Source organism: Chenopodium quinoa, unplaced genomic scaffold (genome assembly GCF_001683475.1).
Source record: "Chenopodium quinoa cultivar QQ74 unplaced genomic scaffold, ASM168347v1, whole genome shotgun sequence".
In the NCBI taxonomy this organism is placed as follows: Eukaryota; Viridiplantae; Streptophyta; class Magnoliopsida; order Caryophyllales; family Amaranthaceae; genus Chenopodium; species Chenopodium quinoa.
The window spans coordinates 427,997-434,401 of NW_018745024.1; positions in this window are offsets into that span (position 1 = coordinate 427,997).

Sequence of the window (6,405 nt, forward strand, 5' to 3'; positions counted from 1 at the left end):
GACTCATGGGTATAAAAAATAAAAAATAAAAAATCTATAATCCTATGTTATACGATTTGACATGGATTAAAGGACCGGGTAAGACTAGCTTGACACGATTTTTTTTTAAAATAAAAAAAAGTAACGCTAAAAAGACATCAAAACTGGACAGGCTGTAGTATATCGGTTATAACTTTTGATCCGTGACTCTGATTTGGACGAAACTAACTATAAATCAAAGATAAAACTTGGGGCTACAGATCCATAGGTGGCAAGACACGTAGCTCTTTCTAGAACTCCGTCTATGACCAAAACAAGTTGACTCTTGTGCAGTATACGGGAATAAAAATCCGAGTTGACTCAAATTTTTAAAAAAATCTATGACTCGACTCTAAAAAAATAAAAAGGGTTTGATTAAAAAAAAGTCAATAAAAAAATTCACATGTAAGCATATTGTTACGCATGATGCAATGAAGTTTGCAACCTAAAGTCAAGTTCTATGTTCGACTATGGTCAAACTTTTGGGTGTCAAAGGGTACCATGGTTAAGAGTTTGGACGCGTTAGCAAGGCAGCCTCCCTTGAGGGTTTATGCCAACGGGCGGCTCCGCGAGTTTGTGATGAAATCGAACTCGACTCAATGGTTTGGGTGGATTTAAAAACTTGGATGAACCCTTATTGCCATGAGCGTTTTCGGGTTGATAGAGCATAAATCCCCCGGGCTAGCCACATACGTAGAACACGTACTATTGTGGCAAAATAGGTAACCTAAAAAAAACCATATGTATATGTGACAATGCCAATTAAATCGCAGGAATACAATTCAAGAATCTTTTAAGTCTCATCCACTCATCTTAATTAAATACCGATCACTCAAATAGATAAATAACCAAGAATCCTCCCCAGTGGAGTCGCCAAATTGTAGGCGTCGCTCGAAGTGCGCCTACGTTAAAGCATGTTGTGAATATGCTTGGCACTCATATGAAGTGGGAATTGACATAATACGATAAGGGATAAGGAAAGTAGGGAGCCGCCAACAAGTTTTTAAGGAACTTGTAAACCGTTCACGAATCATAAAAGGCAACCACGAATAAGGGACAATGAAGGCAACAACGATTGACCCGTGAAGGTTACACCTCATTCATAATCCATGAGATTATTAACTCCATATGGTTCGCAACCACGAAAGGAGGATCGGGGATGATGGTACGAAGTGAGTCATGGAGTCACATTCGCCCGTATTGGCCTCTACTCGATTCTTGTAGTGAAAAGTGATTCCTGCGATCTCAAAGGCATACAAACAAAAATTCAATTTGCTCCAAACTATTATTATGCTAAATTGGTTGAATATTAATGCAACATATAATTCTAAAATATTAGTGATCACTTGATTAAACAACAAGATTAAAAAGGAACCTAAACTGGTTGTCCAAATTATCTTATTAGGCGTGATTTTCAATTACATATTCCCTTTAAACATGCAATATTATGATCATAAAAATAATAGAAAACATTAATATTGGAAGCAATTCAACAATAATAACGTTAGTCAAATCAAATAATAATAATAATAACCCTAATTATGATACTAGCAACAAGAATAAAAATAAGAGTAATTAAATTAATTAATTACTCACATTCTGCGCGTTCCTTTAAATTGCTACATCATGAATAAACTGTTAGTAACTTCATTAAAAAAATATAAAGTAAATGAAAATTAAATTAAATAAAGATTAGATTTGATTTGGTCCAAACCCTCAGTCAATTATACCTTTCACACCTTGGTTTTAGTATAGAACTTCGGGTATTGTATGGACTCCTTGGAGTGCTTAATTAGGGGAAGTATTTTGAGAAAATAGGGTGTCTAGTATTTAGGCCAAAAAGGGAGAAGAGAATTATTTTATGATCAATCTTGTTGATCCTTGAAAAAGGGGAGATATGACCTCTATTTATAGAGAAAAAAGAAGGGTCGAAAAAACAAGATAAGATCCGAATTAAATCGGAATAAAACTCGATAGACTGCAGTTTTTGCGGTTATTGTTTTTATCATATCTTTTGATCCAGAAATCGGAATAAGATGAATAAGATATTGTTGAAAATATCTTGAAGTCTACTTTCTAATTCAATTGGAATCAGATTAAAATATTTTGTACAACAAAAGATATATCCGAAATAGTGAGACGGTGTCAGTTTTGGATAGAGTTTGACATTTTATTCATATCTTTTCCGTTATCGCTCGGAATTGATATTATAATATATCATTGGAAAGATAATTTCAAGGGCTATTCAAAAGTATAAAATTTTGATAAAAAATATGAGGCATGAAAATAATATATTTCTATCTTTGAACGTCTTTCAATTCGGATAGAAATAGGATTTTCAAAAAAAGGAGTTTTATTCAATTTCAAACTGTTTAATCTTATCTTTTCAAAAAGGATAATTAAGATCTTTTAGAAACTTATAGAAGCTTCTAATTAATCCTAATTGTCTTAGGAGTGGGATTAAATAATTTGGACCCTCCACATGATCATTGGGTCACAGGTAAGGTGGGTTTAGGTTCGGTTTGGGCTCAGTTTAATATTTTGGCCATAACTTATTCGTTATAACTCAGATTTGGGCTTATAATATATTGTTGGAAAGCTCTTTTCAAACCTCATCCCTATTCAATCATTGGACCCAGATTATGGACCAAAATAAACTAGGATAAATGGTTTTTTTGAAATGAATGATTTTAAAGGACACGAAATGAATTGTTTTGGGTTTAAAGGCACGAAAAGAGGAAAATAAGTTATGATTTAGGGAAATGAGATAGAAGTTGGGTTGGTTTATGAAATGGAAATATGGATTTAAGCATTCCAAGAGATTAAATACTCAACCCGACCAACAATGGTGGTGAAAGGTTGTTCATCATCGGGTTTGGTTTTGGGGAGACATTTTTAGGTGTCTACAACCATCTTGTTGTTTTTTTTTGACGATCTTCCGCAATCTAGGGAACGCCGTCGATCAATGTCGCTACATCTTGAGCCTTTTCTTGAGTCATGGTGACAACCTTTCCAATCATAGCAAAAGTCGTCGAAGACCGCCTCATCATAAACCGCTCTTCTCATATCTTGGTGACAACCTCCACAATCTTAGCGAACGCTGTCGAAGACCGCCCATCTTGTGCTATCTTCTCAAATCTTGGGTGACAACCTCCACAATCTTAGAGAATGCCGTCAAAGACCGCCCATCTCGTGCTATCTTCTCAAATCTTGGGTGACAACCTCCACAATCTTAGCGATTGTCGTCGAAGACTGCCCATCTCCTGCTATCTTCTCAAATCTTTGGTGACAACTTCCACAATCTTAGTGAATGCCGTCTTGCTATTTCGATGTTCACTCGTCTCTGAACAAAGAGCTTCCTTTTGTTGTTATGTCCACGCGTCTCTGAACAATAGAGCTTGAAAATAGGAGATCTTTGATGATATGTCCACGCGTCTCTTTGTCGATCTCTAAAGCTCGCCTGAACTTTGCTTCCACTAAAACCAGTATGTGCGTGTTTTCGTGATGAGCCAATTCTTAGGCGCTTTAAGCTAAGTGAGACGATCTTTCATCAGGTCGACCACTTATTGTGATTGTATCAAACTGACTATTTAATCATGTCAAATTGCTTATAGGTGCTAACTGGCGTACCAAGGAACCCGAAATTGTTGTTCTGTCGCTGCTGAGATATCTCTGGCGCCAAGAATTGACTCCGTCGCGGAACGCTGTGATAGGGTCTTCCCTATTCTGCTGTACCTGTATTTATTTTTTACTATAGAAATTTGTCAATCTCTTTAATTATCTTAGGGTTGACCTAAGGTTTAACGTCGCTTGACTCATTGACTCGACACGACTCAAGGCATAAACTTGACTCGAGGTTGACTCGACTCAAAGTGAAATGACACGTGTGACTCGTGACCCGTGTGTGCGTTGTATTATGATTGTGCGACTCGAAAATGCAAAAAAGCAAAAATTTTCCGTCGTTTTTGTGGAGGGTACCGACTTTCTCCCGAAAAAGAAAGACGCGAAAAAAGAAAGAAGCAAAGTTTTTAAAGGTGCATGTTGAATGAGCTTAGTCAAATGTCATTTGATACTGTCTCTCAAGGTGAAAGGATTAATCCATCCTAGGCTATCTCAATGGTTGACTCAATGAAAGTATTTGGTAACTTAGGCACGGAGGCTAAGCACTTCATACTTCGTGATACAATGACAATTATGACGGATGAGCGATTTTGATATGACAAGGCATGCTTCAGCGTTGTGTTAAGATTCCATGACAAAGGGTTCCTAAGGGAAGTATATTTGGTCATGTGTGTGTGCAGTGTGTGATAGTGACACTAAAGTTAGGCCGCAAGGGCTAAGTGTGTGGGAAGATATTATTTCAAGAAGAGTCAAATGATGGTGACTCTTAGGCTAGGTAAGCTAATGATGTAGGGATCAAGCCCCCAAGTCTAGCTCTAAGTGAATAGGGATGAGCATTGGAGATCCCTTGATATGATCATGGTGTAAGTGTGTGAATGTGAATATGAATGCATGTTTATTACGGCCGCACCTTGATGTAAGGTTGTCTACGTATCCGTTAAGAATCAGGCCGAACGTAGCTCTAGCCGAACCTCGCACAAGTGTGTGTATACCTCAAAAAGGTCTTTTTAAGGGTTGTAACGTGGTTAGGCTAAAGGTTATAGAAGAAGGGGATAAAGGCTCAAGACCCTCGATAAGCCCCCAAGGTGTGCAACCTTGCTTTTGAATCTTTATATTTTTATGCTTGAGTCTTGCTCTTTTTTAGCTCTCTTTTATCTTTTTCTTTAGCGTCTATTTTATTTTTATAAGCGTGGGCAATCCCGATCAAGCGGTCTATCACTCACTTGGCATTCATGTTTCTCAGGAACGGTACCGAGCACTCGATAAGAGACGTGTTCTTATCGAAGATATTTTCATATCAAAGACATTGGAACACTTGCCCTTTTGTACACTTTTATTATTTATTTTTGCTTATTTTTTTTGCTATTTTAATCTTTTGAATTCACTCAAGCTTAGAATTGCATTAGTTACACACCATCCCATCCCAAGGTTAGGTAAATGTAGGTTGAAAAAAGAAAGGTCTATCGTTAGACGAGGCCCAAAGTGGTTTATGAAGAAAGGATGTATAATTGAAGGGTGAAAGGAGATATGATGTGGCTACAAGGGGTACCATGTATAATTGGTATACCTTGTGCTCAATTCGACATGGATTTTTTTTTTTTTTTTTTAATGCAATGCAATGTTATGATCATATATAAGGAAATACATGCTCATTTTTATTAAAGGAAAATAAATAATGATCCTACAAAATAAATCTAAGGAGATTAAAAGGGTGTCTATGCTAGACTTATTGGGGAAAGGGTAAAAAATAAAGAAGAAATAGAAAAAAGAGGTCACAAAATCTTATCGTTGAAGCTCGCCTCTCGTCTTGTGTTGTTTCCTTTATCATCACTCGCTCTTCTTGTTAACTGGAGGCATGGGAAGCTTGTTATTATCAATCAAATGTTGGATAGCCTCATTTAGCTTCCAATAGCTCTCACTAGTATGACCCCTACCTTGATGGTACTTGCAGTGTTCGTCTGGATTCCAACTAGGCAATCTCTTTTCAGGTGCGGGATCTTGAATAGGTCCAATGGGAGTAATGAGTCCTTTGGCATGGAGTCGATCGAAGGTAGTATCGTAGCTCATCCCAATGGGGGTGAAGTATTTCCTTAGTTGCTTCTTAGATCCTTTGTTATCTATGGCTAAAACTTCACTGGGATCAAAGGTACTAACATTGTTACTAGAGTGGGCGTTTTCGGAAGAAGAAGGATTGTCGTTCTTCTTTCCTTTCCAGCCACCGTGGTTACTATTGTTAGTAGCTTTTTGCTTTGCGAGGTCATCTTCGATTTCAATTTCGATGACATAAACGGCCTTGAAAGTATTCAGATTGTGTTGATATTTTAAATGCTTCGAATACTTCTCTTGAAGATTCTTGATAAACATCCTCACAGACTCCTTTTCGGTGGGGACCTCAATCATCTTAGCGGAAGTTTCCCTCCATTTATTAAAGAAAGAAGTAAAGCCTTCATTCTCTTTTTGTCTTAGCATCTCAAGTTGTCTATGATCGGTTTCAACTTGAATATTGCACTTGTACCTATCAATGAAAGCGTTTACTATCGATTCCCAGGTAGAGGTTTTCTCTTTGTCGAGGGAGAAGTACCATGTTGGCAAACGGTTTCAAGAGATAGAGAGAACAGAGAGGGGAAAACCTTCTTATCGATACTCTTAATACTCATTATAGTTTCGAAAGCTCTTAGATGGAAGTAAGGGTTATCTGTTGCCTTGAATTTAGGGGTGTCAGTGGCGTTGAACTTATGTGGAAGAAGTTTCTTGTCCAGTGAGACC